Raw genomic sequence first — 16,881 nt, forward strand, 5'->3', positions numbered from 1 at the left:
TCAAAGCAACAAGACAAAGTCGTTAACAAAAACTCCAGAGTTATTTCAGCATTTTGGGTTTCCCCACATATTCCTGTTTATTAGATCATCAATTACACCAGAAAGAGAGGGGAAAAAAAATTATTGAGCTAGAATAAAGTGGGGGTCAAAGAACATCCTCTAACAGAACAACGTCCAGCTGCAAAAAGACAGGCTACAGGACGGGGTTTAAATCTTATTTCACTCACAATTTTTCTTCTCACGTTCTCCACAGCCGTTTTTCCCAGCTCAGGTTCCAGAATGACATACAAGAAAAACACAGACCTAGTCACTTCCTTTTCCTCTCCCATCTCCTCCCAGTGATCTTGTTTTCCTGATTTTTTTTTTTGCCTAAGTCAAGGTGGAGGTAGGCAAGTTAGAGTCTGACGTGAACACTCTAGGATAAAGCAATAATCTTCTTTGTAGCAGTTGGGCAGACTTCAACAAAGCTCGATCTTTCATTGGCAGGATCATTGGCAATCACGTCATTCTGGTGCATGGAGCTGAATTCATTGTCCCAGGGTGTGGCCGTCATGCAAACAGATCTTCATTTGAAACAAATGAAATGAATGCATTATAACCAAAGGGGCATATGGATTTCATTTCCCAATATTTAAGCCCGGAAGACAACTGTATGTGTTTATGAATGTAATTTTGTAAACACTGAAAAAGTCCCCCAGAAATTCATTGATGGCTCCTTCAAAATCCAGAGAAACTAAAATGCTGCATATTTCTGACCATCTAACATTTTTCTAAAAGGGGCCCAGAAACCCTAGATTAGCATCACAGATCCAACTGCAGTCTGATTATATTGCTTTCTCTTCTTCCCTCATGTCTTAGAGATCCTTTAGAGAACTCCAAAGACAAAGGAAGGAAGGAAGGAAGGAAGGAAGGAAGGAAGGAAGGAAGGAAGGAAGGAAGGAAGGAAGGAAGGAAGGAAGGAAGGAAGGAAGGACAGTCTGGTGCCCTTCCTCATTCAAGAATTGAAAGGAAAAACACACACACAAAAAGAAAATGGGTGTGTGTGTGTAGAGAACAGAACACGAGAAAGCAGGGAATGAATTGGAAGATAAAATGTAACTAGAGTGCCCAAGAATATGGGTAGAACCTCAGAGGCTACCTTGTCCAAGACATGTCAATCTTAATAGCAGCAATGAAAGACACAAATTGAAGACTGACAAAATTAGAAGCTAAGAGAAACCTCAGTGGAGTGTTTCCAATAGAAACAACCTTCTTACCATTTTAGAGATATTGCTCTTCTTGTTGCATGGAGAAGAAAGCAGCAAATACCATAACTGACAGCTTCATCTGCATCTAATTTGCCAGGATACTGATGTATCTCCCAGACATGCCCTTATGTATTCATTTCATTTTCTTTTTTATGTCCTCCATCTTAGCATCTCATGCAGGACGTGCTGAGCTATACACCCAGATCAAGGCAGCCCTGTGGGATAGTGGTATGTGGTGCAAGGCCTTCATTATTTGTATATCTATTTATTGACAAGCCTTCTGTGTCACTCCAATCATAGATGACTCTAAGTGACTTACAGACAGTGCTAGTATTAAAACAATACACAACACCACCAGCATTTAATAGACCAGGAAGAGCCACAGCATATGAAAATGTTCATCCTCAGGAGGGAAGAAATGCAGCTTCTCAGACTTTGCAGAAACCATAGGCCTTAATTGTTTTATGGAAAGTCAGAAGGTTTGGACTACTCTAAATCTGGAAAATGCTGTTCCAGAGAAGGGAGCCGGGACTGGGAAGGCTGACTCCCAAGATTCCTGCAGATGGCACTCCCTAGGACCTAGAGGGAGCTTTCTCTTCAATAACTTAATGCAGTGTTTCTGAACCTTGGCAGCTTGAAGGTGTGTGGGCTTCATCTCCCAGAATTCTGGAAGATGAAGTCCACACATCTTCAAGTTGCCAAGGTTCGGAAACACTCACTTAATGGATAATCAGAGACTACTAGGAGGAGGTAGTCCTATAGATATCTACATGGTGATCCATGTAAAGCTTTAAAGATGACAATTAGCACCTTGAATTGTACCTGGAAACAAAGTGGTAACCAGTGCAGGGGGGCAGCCAGTCTACCTCAACAGTGCTAAACTTGCCATATTAACACCCAACATTGGGTGGTTTCTCCAAACCAAGTCAGATTACTTTCTTCCCTTGACACAAGCCACTTCTCATCGAAGGTGGAATTTTTTCTTGGTTTTGTGGAAAACCCTTTGATACAGGTAATTTTTATTAGAGGTGACAGGCAGGTACAAATGATGAAAGACCTCCTAATGCCCTCTGGGTCAATCTCAGTGCTCCTTGTGTTAGCTTGCCAGACATCAGTGCATATGATTTGAAGCTAAGCTGCAAAGGTCTAGTGTTTGACTTCTTCTCCAGCAATGATGGAAAGCAAACACTGAGGTCAGATGCTACCATCTTTTTTTTTTTCCAGTTCACGAAGTCTGAGTTACTGGAAAACTGTCCAGTGCACAACAGCTTTTGTGAGGGCTTGTCTGTTAGAGTACAAGATTGAGACTTTCACTGGATTGAGACTCAGCATTGTCAATGTCCAGCTAGAGAAAAACACGCACTTGACCTTGGCTGATCCGTGATGCTACACAGGATTGGCTTCATTAGTACTTGGTTGATGGATCATCTGGTCAATCCAGGGCTGTAGATTAAACTGGAAGTTGAATTACATCTTGGAAGAAGGCAATGGCAAACCAATTCTATACAAGTAGTCCTTGACTTATAAACATTCGTTTAGTGACTGTTCCAAATTATGATGGCACTGAAAAAAATTACTTATGACCAGTCCTCACACTTATGACCATCACAGCATCCCTGTGGTCATGTGATCAAGATTCAGGTGCTTGGCAAACAGCATGTATTTATGATGGTTGCAGCGTCCCAGGGTCACTCCATTTGCGACCTTCCCAGCCGGTTTCCGACAAGCAATGTCAATTGGGGAAGCTGGATTCGCTTAATGACCATGTGATTCACTTAGCAACCATGATGATTCACTTAATGACTGCAGCAAACAAGGTCATAAAATCAGGCGTGACTTACAACTACCTTGCTTAGTGATGGAAGTTCTGGTCTCAAGTGTGGTCGTAAGTCGAGGACTATCTGTATTGTTGCTCTGAAAATACATAGATGTGTCTTTGAAGTGACCAGAAATCAAGCTGAAGTAAAAGGGGATTGACTCTGCTTGTCAAGTGAAGCCCTGCAGCCTGGAAAATCTCTAAATAAAATCCAAAAAATTCTCCACCCTTCCTTGTCATCCTTTTCCCCGACCCCAATTTTCCTTCCCCCTTACTAGGCATCAGCTGCAGCTTTCGTATGCTTTGAACTTGTAAAAGATTTCATTTGCACTGTGGAACAATACCCCATTGCAATGTCACCCAGGCCTTAAAAACTGCCCAGAGAGCCTCTAAGCAGCCTCACCTGGACTGTGAGAAGCATTTATCACTTTGGGATAAGGAAGGACTCTTATCTGAAGTGCTTGATTGAGAATAGCTCATTTTCCACCATCCCCTACTTGATCCTGCAATCATCCATAGAGAATGAATCAGATTCTGCAGTCTGGATAAAGTGACTCTAGACTGAAATGTCCGGTATAACAATTTTTCCTTCAAACATTCAACACTACTGGTTTTGCTTTCTTTTTTTCTCTTGCTTATAGTATTCCCTATAGTCAGTGTAGGTGGGGAAAAAAAATCCCTTAAAAAAAGGCATTGAAAACCCCAGTGCGAGTCTCCTTTAGGAAGTCTTGCATTTGTACAAAGTGGTGCTCATGCTACAACCACACTTGCTTTTTCTGACATCTCTCTTGGTATTTCTGTATCCTGAATGTTGCTCATGCTTTTATCTTATATCAGATTTTGTAAGCCACCAGAGTCTGTTGGAACGGGTGGCTGTAATAAATCCAAGGGAATAAATAACATTCAACGACATAGTCTCTCAAGACTCCATTTGCACCAGAAAAAGCTAGAAGCCTGACCTGGATTAAAGATTTTCCAAAGTGCAGCTCCCACCTACAGTTTCTAACCTTTTGCCTGACCCTGTTGATTAGGACCATCCCTGTATGGATTGCAGAGCAGGCTTCTCTTGTTGTGGAAAGGGTTAATGTCTGAAAGTGGCCACAAGGCCAACAGCGTCTAAGGGCAACCTTTTCCCCACTTCCCCCCAGCCTCGCCTTGCCTGTCCATTGTTGGGAGCAACAGTTCCCTTGACTGCCTTCCTTTTGATGTCTGGCAATGTTTGTTTGTGAGTGCCAGAAGAAAGCAGTTGACTAAATTCTCATCCTCAGCCTTCCCTCCCCTTTTAAATACTCCCCTCTCCCCTCAGTCATTCTTGAGTGTCCATTTTCAAAACTCTAAAAAGTTGCAGCTTGAAACTCTTGGAATCTGCTTGTCTGTAGCATCCATGTCCCACAGAGTGTGTGAACAGGGAAGAGGGGAAAGAGAGAGAGAAGACAATCTTTATGAGCAGATACTGTAAAATGGTCCATAATATTGTAGCTTCATTCACATTTCCTGAACCTCTCTTTTGTTGACTGCAGTTATGTTAGGTGTTAACCCTGCATGGGATTAAGGGCTATACCAGGTTTTTTTTTTTCCAGTTGCTTGTCTCTCCTGTGTAATCAGGCTTTAAATGAAGCCAGTTTAAGAAATTTCTTTCCCAGTTTCAACCCCTTCTTTTTGCTTTAGCCTCAGTGATGGCTTGATGTTCTGCTTAGACCATGTTTGCCATGACTTCTCATTGGTGGATTCCTCTTCTTCTTCTGGAGAAGGAAGGGAGGGAGGGAAGTGTTTTACCATTGTTCCTACTATTTGAACAAGAAGGGCGGAATTCTTGTCAATTTTCACCTAGTCTGAAAAACAACAAAACAAGGTCCATTCTTGAAGTATTCCATCCATGAACTTCTATTTTTGTAAAGAGTTCTGCCATCTTAGTTTTCCATCAATGAACTTGTGGGAAAAAAAAAAAAGGCCATGGAGGACAGCTAGTAGGGATCCAAGTGAAGGAGGTGATCCCACCAGAAGACACAGGAGCCAGTGGGAATTCAGGTGTTGCTCACAAGGACTTGAAGCCCAGCACACAAACTGGACAACATGGCTTCAGCTGGTACAAGATGGAAAGCACTACTTTTGATATATAGCCAGAAAGCATGGATGGATGTTGTGTTAGCTGCTGGCTGGGGTGGGCTGAGGACAACGTCATGCATTCCTGGCCACCAGAAATAGTGTGTGGCTCATGCTTGCATTAGGGTAAGCTAGAAGGGCAGATTGCCCTAAGGCACCAATCACCTTTCTGATTTCTCCCCTTAATTTGTGGGGAGAGAAATTGGAAGGATGATTTGTCCAGCGAAGGAAAAACTCTCCAGCAACTTCTCCAAGAAGAGATAACATGTGCAGGGTTTCTGGAAGGGGAATCCTGGGAAGAATCTTCTCCTGAGGTCTTTCCTGGTGATTTGATAGAAACTGGGAAGCCAGGGAGGCTACAGATTGCAGGAGAGAGATCCCTGGAATGAAATAAAGAATAACTGTGCCCATCCCTTGTCAATAAATTGTCCATCTCCTCTTGGATTTTATTTTTATATTTTTATATTTTTATATTTTTATCTTATTTATGTTTTTAAAGTGTGATTGAAGCTTAGATGTTTTTATTATTGTTTTTATTGTAAACCTCCCAGATTCCCCCATCGGGGGAGATGGGCGGTAATTTAAATTTAATAAAATAAAATAAAATTAAATTAAATTAAAAAAATGCAGGAATAACCCACTGCGCCCCTGAGAATGTCTCCAAAATTCTATTCTCCTTGGAGAGAACTTCCAAAGCAAATTTCCATGATCAAACCGAAAAGCATGAGAATCTTTCCACCTGGCAGGATTAGTTCACTATTTCTTTTTCTGTCCAGCTCTGTTATTAGACGAAACTGCTGCTCCAGCAACATCAGACAGCGGCTTCTGTTCATATATCACTTTTTTGCACCTTCTGAGCAAGAAATCAATGGGAGCCGACGGTTTAACTTTGATGGGATTGTGCATTACCAGAGAAAAATCGCTTTCAAGAGTACAAAAGGTTGGCTTCACGACAATCCAATCATTAGCCCTTGTTGTATGCTTGAAACGTAGCTACAAGTGAGAAATTTCCACAGACCTCATTGTCTTTGAAGAGGCCCACATTTGGCGATTGCTTGCCGCATGAAAAGTGGGTCTGTTTAGACAGTGCCTCTGAGTCAACAGCTGCCTTTTGAAGACGTTGACTCATTAAGTCCAAATAGACGCAGGAAAAGAGAAATCTCTTCCAACAATCCCAGGGTGGAAAATATGTGGCCCTGGATGTTTGGACAAGGAGCTTTTCTGCCCCCATTTAAGACAAATGAAATTCCTTTGGGCCCTGCTCTGTCACAGTCTTCTAAGATTGCTTTAGTTTCTAAAAGTATAACAAGCTGAAAGGAAAGCAGAGGTGTCTGCAGGTTATGGTCAAAAAAGTGTCAAGACGGTGGCCACTCTGGTGCAATCAAAGCTTTGCATATGTAATACACACACACACACGGAAACACACAAACGGTGGAGCTTCAGTTGCACTATGGTGTCAGCATCTTCACTTTTTTTGACCATGCTCTATGGCCACCCCTGGAAAACATATTAATGCAGGTACAGTAATTCTGGAGGCAGATGGCTCAGCTGACTGCAGTGACATTGTTGGAGAGATAGAATTATCTTGTCCTTTGCACTCATTTGCTTTGGTGAGTTCACTTGGTAGATAACTCAATGTCTTTGACATCCTCAAAGGTATAGCAGCTGTGAGGTGACTGAGATCACTGGAGAAGCCACTCGGGGATTGGATTTCTCTTTTTCTAGAACAAAAGAGGATTCCCTCTGCATGTGACATTTGCACCATCCTGCTTTCCCATGATGCTGGTGGGCTTCTGTAGCATTTCTGCAAAGAAACTCATTTATTTCCAGCTCAGAAGTGCCACAGGAGGAAACGATGCAAGGACAGCATTAATATTGGAACTGCAAGGTGGGTGAGTTCCCACTGGCGAGATCTTTGGCTGCATCCCACCTGCGCCTCCTTGGCCTTGCCATTTCACTCTCCTTTTCTTTTCAATTAATGAGCATCTTTTTTTCCCAGCTGCAAAAGACAAATATAACAAGGCAACAAGAGTGAAAGGATGGGACTTCCTGCAGGTCCCCTGACCGCACGATTGATGGATGCTGCTTCACTCATTGGGACTATTGAGCACTGTACGGATAGCAACAGTGAGGATATTCATTTTTTAACATTTATTGTTAGTGAAATATAACAACTAAAGCATAAACAACAACAACAGTAATAAACTAATACTGCAACAAAAATGTACATACTAGTGATTAAAATGAACTAAAACCAAAGAAAGAAAATCATCCATGTGTTTATTAATTATGTTATATAGGTACTTGCAAGACAATTTGCTCCAACTGGAATAGCCCAATCCACTAGATCTTTTAGGGAGAAATGATTTTTGGTCCATCACTTCCAAGAGGTGAGAAGGGCTGAAGCTAGAAGATGCTGCTTTTCCATAGTAAAGGTAAAGGTTTCCCTTGACATGAAGTCCAGTCGTGCCCGACTCTAGGGGGCGGTGCTCATCTCTGTTTCAAAGCCGAAGAGCCAACGTTTGTCCATAGACACTTCCGTGGTCATGTGGCCGGCATGACTAAACAGAACGCCGTTACCTGCCCGCCGAAGCGGTACCAATTAATCTACTCACATTTGCATGTTTTCGAACTGCTAGGTTGGCAGGAGCTGGGACTAGCAATGGGAGCTCACCCCATCACGCGGATTCAAACGGCCGACCTTCCGATTGGCAAGCTCAGCAGCTCAGTGGTTTAACCCGCAGCGCCACTGCGTCCCTCACCGCTTTTCCATGGTGTTGCTGAAATTTGGCAAAGTCTGATGGAGAACAGGTTGGCCTCCCCCTTGTTGACCTTCTGAAAGATGTTGACAATGCAGTTAATCTGGAGGACTTTCTTCTATTTTAAGAACTGTACCATCTTTTATTTCTTTTATTTCTTTATTTTTGTTTTCTCATTTGCTATTCCTGTTACTATTATTTCCAGGATTCTATGATGTTATCTTTGGGTCATACCTTTGAAGTTTTAAATTTTTCATTATATTATATACTATGAAATCAGCCAACGGTCATCATATTGTGTCATAGAATTGGTAAAGTCTAATAAACAAGTAAACAAATGAATAAAATTAATGTACAACTAGCTCAATCTTTAATGTATTTTGCAATCCAAACCATGTAGAAACATAGTGCTCAATCTTCTCCTTTTTACAATACAAAGGAATTTGAAAAATCAATAAATAATCCATATCTTGAATTCACTTTTTAATAATTCTCTTTGTTGAACCCCAGGCTCAACAGAGCCAGAGTTTCTTATCAGGTGCAAATTCCATATTTTAGGAGTATAATTCAGGATTAGATTTACATCTTTATTGGCTACCTTTCCCCCCAGAGCTCTGTTAACATATGTAATGACTTGAAGCCAAAAGAAGAGCCTTAAAGGGACATGACCAAATCATGAGAGTCAGCCCTCAAATATCTTGCGATGCCATCACAAGAGATATGACTTCCAATCTTTTAAAAACATTATTGGAGGAGGCCAATAAACACTGAATGAGGTTTTTCTGATGGAAAAATTCTTCTCCAAGTCATGAACAAAATATTTTATGTTTATTAAAACCTGGTCCCACTGGTTTTCTGGTGACAAACGAATGAGGATATTCTTGGGGCAGTGCAAAACTGCTTCTGGGAATTTGAGGCACAGCCACTGGCTATCTAGAACCACCCTCAGAGAATTAAGCCCTGCAGAGGCTAAATGCATTTCTGCATTTTGCTGACCTGGGTGAAAGGATATCTTAGAAGCTGGGAAAACACCAAAACCAACACCAGCAAGTTGGGTTGTATGTACTCTGCAGACTGTAGTTTGATTTTGCACTCTCTGAATCAACCCTTCAATTGAGTGTTGTTTTGCTGAAGGGAGGCTGAAGGGACAAGCTTCATAGTAATTTTTGGGATGGCTTTTGTCCTGGATTACTATTAAAGAACTAAAGATAATTAAAAGCTAATGAAGATGCACAGTTCCATGGATCTAACAAATGCCTGGATGGATGGCAGTGTAAACCTCTTTGAATTTTCTGCAGGAACCATAAGACCAGTGGAAAACTGAGGATTTTGCATTGGTCACTAACTAACTAACTAAAAGTAAAAATCAGTATCCTCAGATGGAGAAACTCTTTATTAGGGCACAGCAAAATGTTCACAAAATAAGCAAGTTTTTGAGCTGACTATCATCAAACTAGGTATCATACAACTCATGATTAAATTATATTAAAATATAATTATTAAAAATACTAAAAAATAAAAGGAAAAAAAGAACACATTTTCTTGAAATTGCAGAATTAAGGATGCATTACCTAAGAGTAAACTCACTGAAGCTAATGGGCCTTAAAATAACCACAATGACAATTCTTCACTAAATCTTGATCCAAAGCACCTACAGTATGTCAAAAATGAATGAAAAGATAGACAATTTTTGCTTATCTTAGCCACCCAGAGTTGTTGTGTATGAGTTGGGTGGCAAAGAAATTCGATAAATAAATAAAATAAATTATCATATGTCTTTTTTCACCCTTCCTCTAGTCACTTTCATGCATTTTTGCACATGCAAAAATGGGGGTGGATTGTGACCCTCTGTGCAGGAACTGCCACAGTTCCTTGTTACAGTATCCCAGGAGTATTCTTTTTCTGAATCTGAATGGAACTCTGTACATGATCAGGAACTTCATAAAGCAGGTTGGGCAGAGAGTTCTACTCACCTTCAGGCCATAGAACTGAAGGATTGGGCAGAGTCAACAAGTCCATAAAGGTAGAGAAAATGGGGGTCTATCCCCATTCTTAGCCCCTGGGCTTGGGAAAATAAATGAAGAGGATTTCTACTAAGCTTAAATCACCAGGTGAACTGTTGAAGTCATGCCCATTTATTTTCATCCCAGCAACTGATCAGATGTTTCACCCTCTAAAAATCCTTCCCTAGTTTGGCTGCCTAATTATTTATTTGATCTATGCCAGCCCTTCTACACCTAGCAGCCAACCAAGAGGACTGCCAAGCTTAGAGAAACAAGTAAAAAACAATGACTATTCCCAAACAAAGATTACAGTCAATACCCTTGGAAATGAAAGGGAAAAAAACACAAAATAGCTGCAGAATGATCTTCACAATACAGTTGAAGAAATGGATTTGCCAATGGAGAAAACTGCTGCAAATGTTAGGTGGTTAATTTTGCATGGAAGACCTGGCAGGAAGTAGGGTGGGTGGCCTTTCTTGGCAAACGAATTCCAGAGATTGGTGTGTCTGTTTGTGTGTGTATGTGTGAACCTCACTCTAAAATCACCTTCTGTGATTAAGTTGGCCATCCTCATTCACAGAGCCTCTTAAACTAACAATAAAGGTAGAGGAACACTTTTCTAATGCAGATGTAAAATCCCCTTTAGCACCCACAAGCATTAAAATCCATTTTAATTTAAATTTAAAATCTACAAGCATTCCAAATGCTCATCACCCTTTGCTACATAATACCAACAGGACAAGATCAGCCCAAAGCCTATGGCAGCCTGAGCTGCATTTACATATCTAATCAGAAACGGGTCCCATGAAGTTCTCCCAGGAGAGGAATGCATCCTCTGACCATTTCCTTAAATCCAGGCTTTTCCATTTAACTGGGCTATTAAAAATAAAGACCAGGAAGATTAAGCCATAGCTTCAAACAAGCAGTCGCAGGCAAACACTATAACCATTCCAACTTAGGAACTTGGTCCACGGACCTGCCATCTCTCTCTATTTGCTGATGTTGAAGATATTGTTTGCTGTAAGGCAGAACCCATCAGAGATGTGAACTTAAGCTTTTCATTTTTTTTAAAAGGCTTTGTTGTCTCAGGAAACAGGTCACGAATTCAACACACCTATTTCCCAAACAAACACTCTCCCCAATTATCTTTGGAATGAAGTACATTTGACAAAGACATCAATCTTCCAGAGACAGATCACTGTGGGTGTGGGAGCTTTCTGATTATCCATGTCGGGGTCCTTGACCTCTGTCCTTCCTCCTTTTCTTGCTTGGTGGGTCCCAGATAACCATGGAAATGTTAAAAAAAAAGATTCTTCTTTGGCTCTGCTTCTGTCCTTGCAGTTGGAAAGGGCGTATTTGGCTGGCCTAGAATTGCATTCCTGTTGGCCCCGTAAAAAACTCTCTGGGCCTGGGGATCTGGGTGATGTAATGGCTGTGCTGATTTGTGCTGGTGATGTTTACCTCAGTTGTGGATTACATGTATGTTGTTGTTTTTATTGTTTTGCAGTTTTATGCTGTTTTAAGGATTGTTCGCCTCCCAGAATCATGAATTTGAGATGGGCCACCATATAAATTGAAATAATAAATAAATAAACTAAGAGGGTGGTCAGAATTTCATCTCTGAGGAAGACTGAATGGGAAGCATGCATTGCTGACATAGTGCCTCAGCACAGAAGTGCCCATACCATTCCCACAATTGCTCTTCTCCACCTTTATGCAATGAGCCGAACATCTGGAGATCTTCAAGCAGAGTTTGGGCAGACAGCCAGAGCCACCTCTTCCTGGAATAATAAAAAAAAGATGATATACCTCATTTATGGTGTATTGTTTATTTAGTACAAGAGTGTAGCCTGGTCTCTTTCTCCCATCAGGAGGCATTGCTGAGTGAGTTGCAAGACCAGCTCTGCATTTCCAAGAAAGAAGTTCTTCTTGGTTCTGCCTCATTCAGACTCAGAGTATTGTACCTAACAGATGCTTTAAAAAGCATGCAGGTTGATTGGAACTGGTTCAGAGAAGAGCAACAAGGATGATTAGGAAACTAGAGATTAGGTCATAATAATAGTAAGATTGAAGAAGCTGAGTGCATTTAGCCTTGAGAAGAGACGCTTAATGGGCAAGATGGTAACATTCTTGAAATACTTGAAAAGCCATCACACAGAAAAAGGTCAAGACCTGTTCTCATTTGTTCAAGAGTATAGGACACAGAAGAATGGGTTGTAGTTAATCAAGAAAGCAAATAACTTCCTAACAGTAAGAGCAGTTTCACAGCAGAAGTGGTTACCCAGAGAGGGGGTGGACTTGTCTTGCCTGGATGCGTTCAAGCAAAGGTAGGATAGATCTCAGCCAGGAATACTTGATTCTTGCACTGAGCGGGAGGCTAGATTTGATGGATTTTATTGCTCAGGATATTTTCCCCACCCCATAAATGTTCTACATTTCTTGAAGAGCAGGAGAGTGTCAAGGAGCATGAGATGATGGAGTTTACAATTACAATAATCACGCCATTGAAAATTCTAAGTGTGTGTGTGTGTGTGTATACTCACACACATGCAGACCACACAAATGCACACCTGTACACTGTTATAATTTTGCGTGAGAGATATTTTGTTGTTCTTGGTGTTATTCACATGCTTCAGGTTTTGGGTTAATTAAACTGAGATAAAGCATAACTTCTCAAAACTACTTTGATTTTTCCACAGATTCAGGATGGACAGAGATAAATGTTTAACAATTAAACTTTTGTGGATGTCTTTCCAACTGCCTAGTTTAGCTTACAGCCCTTGATATAACCTAGGGGGTGTCCCATTGACTCTGCTTACCATTTCTGAGATCAGCCAGTGTCAACCAAGCTGGGCATTAGCTGTATACCCACCTTTCCATTTTCAAACACTGTACGTCTTCTCACAAAGGTACAGATTTAGAACATTTTTGCAAAACTCAAGAATGGAGCTAACTGTGGAAGGGCAAAGGTCTCTTCCTGTACTACTCTGGGGATGCTGATGGAGAAAGTATGCTTGGGAATGCAAGATGTATGTTTGTCACCATTGCCTCTGCAGTCCTGTCCATCCAGTTCTCTCCATCTGAGTGAAGAAGGGATTTTGATAAGCTTGATTCTAATTTCCTTCCCAAACTTTCTGATCAGCACTGGAAATTAGAACAAATTAACCAATTAATCATTATTAGAACAAAATCATCCTTTTTTACACTCGTGGAGAATCAAAAGCCCCTGCTGATCTCACCATCAACTGTACTTAAGAGTCCTGATTCACTTGGTATTGGGGATGATTGAGACATTTGATCTTATTTATTTCAGGAGCAGTTTACTTATCTCCATCTTGCTAGCTATCAGATTCCAGCCTTCCAATGTTTGATAGGTTTCTTAACTAAAAGATAATAAGAAGGCATCTCCATGTAAGCATTTGATGGATTGATTGACAGCCTATTTAGACAGCAGTATGTTAAAACAGAGTGTGTTTGAAAATACTTTCCTTGGCTGTGATTTGAATGCATAATTTTATGCAGATTATACACACACACACACAACTGTATAAAATCACTGAAGTAGAAACAGGTTGGGTTCCTGATGAAGGAACAGATGTGAAAGTCCCATGACAGGATATAAACTTTCTTCTGTTCACTCCTGGAGGTGTGTATGAGACAGAGAAAGAATATGAGACCCATACAAGCTGAGAAGCTTTCTCATTTTTGTCCCTTTCATCCTTATTGCCCTTTAGACTCACTTTCCAACTTTCAGCTATGGCATTTCAAAAAGCAGAGAACAGCCTATATTTGCATATGACATGTCACCACACAGTTAGAAAGTTCGGGCAATTGCATTAAACAAAATATGTTTCACCTTTCTCATCTTTGGTCTAAACTACAGGATGACAAGACATGAGAATGATCATTTTAAGCATCATTTTAAATTGGGGGTGTTGAGTACCATCTGGCCTAGGCCAATACTATGATGAGTTGGCACCTTGTGATCTCTCTGTGGCAGGAATACAGATTTAACCATCACAGGCAAGTAACAGTATGAGGCTATTGGCAAAGAAACATGGACTTTCCCCTGGTTGGGGCTTTGAGAAAACCGTAACTCCAGCTGAAACAGGGGTGTGGGAGGATAGAAAACCACTTTAATCTTTTCTGTCTTCTCTTTCTGGAGAAGGACCCTTCATCCTGTTTTTGCAACTTTTATGAGTTTCAGTTTTGTTTTCTATGCATGATGCAGGAAAATAGTCATTGACAAGAGTCCCACAAGGGAGTTTAGTTGAAATCCTGAATCACTGCTGGGTTTTATAAAGATAGCCATTTGCATTTGGGTATTGAAACCAGCCCTTTTGACCAAACTAAATTTATGTCCCAGGAACCAAAGTGAGGGAGCAATTAAAAAGAAAAAAGATACCCATCCCTGAGAGTACAGCTGAACCCATGTTTGCAATTAGGTTGCCTTAAAAATAGCATATGTAGCAGGGCGGCATACACCCCTCTTGGCAAAGCCGAGAAAATGTAGCCCTCCAGAAATTGCCACTGAATTGTAACCTTTAAGGTGAACTTTATTTAACTTTCGAGGGAAGGGTGGTATTTGTTAAAGTAAATTCAATTGAAATCAATTTTCATTTTTGCCCCGGCTGTGCCCTCTTTCCCATCCTGGACTTTTGGTAAATGCAGCCCCAATATGCTTTGCCAGTCTTCAAATGTTCTTGGCCCTCCAATTAGATATTAGCTCTCAGTGAGTGAGGAACTTCGCCCACAGCCATTGGCAGGGACGCGTGTGTCAAAACAAGCAAGATGGCTGCTGCAACCAGGCAATGGAAGCCCCGCCCCAAAGTCCAGTGGTGGCCGCCGTCTTGGTTTTTCGAGTCATACACCGGTGGATGCCCCTGAATTTGCTTCACTGGATTGCTCTGCAGGGAGGGCTCGTCCTAATTCCTTTATGCTCTCTTACATGCCAGCGTCCACTCTGGAGAAGAAGGATGTGTTTTTCCTTGAAGGACAACAACATGCTCTGGTGAGTGGGCATTTCTCCGTGAAAACAGGATGCATTGAAAGGAGCCAGTTGGCACTGGCGGGCTGCTTAAGCTTGAGCTATGCTTGCTGGTCCAATGAAATTCATAGTGAAAATGAACAGATAATGCAATTCATTCTGAGAGAGGTGGGTTTTTCCTGGTAAGAAGAAGAAGATCTCCTCTCCTCTCCTCTCCCCTCCCCTTTTTCAAGGAAAAGAAAACTTGCTCAAGTGCATTTCATGCATTTCATGATTTTCTCCTTTTTCCTGACAAACTGAACTGATTACAGTAAGCCAAAGCCCACAGCTGTTCTGTTTATTTCTGCGTGGCTGTTTCTTACTGTTGCCCTTCAACCCAGTATCATGTACTGAGAGACCTTGCATGATTGCAGGCTGGGTCCACAGCTCTCTGTTGGCTTTCCAAGTCTGAGGGAGAGGAGGCTCAAGCTGTTGATGGGCTCAAGCTGTTGAGGAGGCTCAAGCTGAGGACACTCAAGCTGTTCCTGGCTGTTGCTGCTTGGATTCCATGCTATCTGGGGATGGTGGGAGCTGTAGTTCAATACCATAACAGGAAGGTGCTACTTTGGAAAAGGATGTCCTTTCTCAGGTTGGATAGGCTTTTCCCATGTCTTCTGTGTGTGCCTTGCTTCAGTGTGTAACTTGTGGACTTCTGAGGTCTAACTAAGTACCTCCAAGACTAGAAAAATAAAAGCTCGTCACAAAACCCACCTAAAACCACTTCACTATGTGAAACCACTGCTCCAGGCATTTCACTCAAAGCTGGTGGATACTGCCTCAGCAGGATAACCCTATTGTTTATAGCAAGAAGTCTATAGGTTTGTCTTTGTCCTCCATGCAATTTTCCTCCCCCTCCCCTTCCTCCTCCTCCTCTCTCTCTTTTTAAAATCTCCATTTTAAAATCTCCAATTGTTTTCATCTTGTTTTTGGAGAAATGTGTCATTTTTGGCAAATGCTTATTTAAAACAAAAATAAAAACCACACATCGCTGTCTATTACAGAAACTTCAGGTGCCTTCAGGCAAACTGCCCTCTCTCAGCCCCTGTATTCCCACCAGCAGTATGGGAAAATAAAATCAACCATTTTTCCAAACCTGGTTTCATTGTTTTCCAGAGAACGAAGCCATCACCTTAAGGATCAAGGATAGTCCAGACTGTAATCCAGCAAGATTGGAAAATGCACAGTTTGAAAAGGCTGCCAATGAGGTTCTTCTATAGTTGTTAGCTTTTTTTTAATGTCCTCATGATGATGGGATACTGTTTAATGCTTTTATTACTTCTTTGCTGTGCTGTTTATTAAAGGGCATTATTATTTTGATGTTCTAATGTTTTGAGTAACATGCTTCAACCAGAGAAGTCAAAATGATGATTATTCCAAAGCAGGATTCTCCTGGTCCTGGTCTTAGAATGCCCACCTCATCCTTATAGTCTTTTTAATGCCACACAAGGATTTTTATTCTCCCAGGTCTTTTAACAGCATGCGAATCCTGATGCGAGTTCAACTTTTATTGCTGCTTTCTCTTTCTGTTATTGCTTTAGAGCCTGCCTTTTTTATTTTTTATTTTTATCGATGGCTGGTTTTAACAGCATTTCTAGACCGCCCAAGGACTCTGTAGGTTTGTGCTGTTATTCTGATTCATTGTGTTAGATCTTTTTTTTTTTTTTGAACCTTAATGGTTAATTTCTTAATCATAAACTGAGATTCCTTTTATGGTAAATGGTCTAGAAATCTCCTAAATCATATTGGAAGAAATAGAATTTCTATTTAAGGAAATAAAGGCTTCCTTTCAGCATAAAATGTAAGGGTTGGGAGGGGTTTTGAAGATCACCCTCCCATGGTCCAGGCTGGGATTTGAGAGCTGGGCTAATTTATTTATTTAATTAATTTGTACACCACTTTTCCTTTAGGATGCATAGCACATTCTCTT

The sequence above is a fragment of the Candoia aspera genome, chromosome 3 (assembly GCF_035149785.1).
Source record: "Candoia aspera isolate rCanAsp1 chromosome 3, rCanAsp1.hap2, whole genome shotgun sequence".
Classification (NCBI taxonomy): domain Eukaryota; kingdom Metazoa; phylum Chordata; class Lepidosauria; order Squamata; family Boidae; genus Candoia; species Candoia aspera.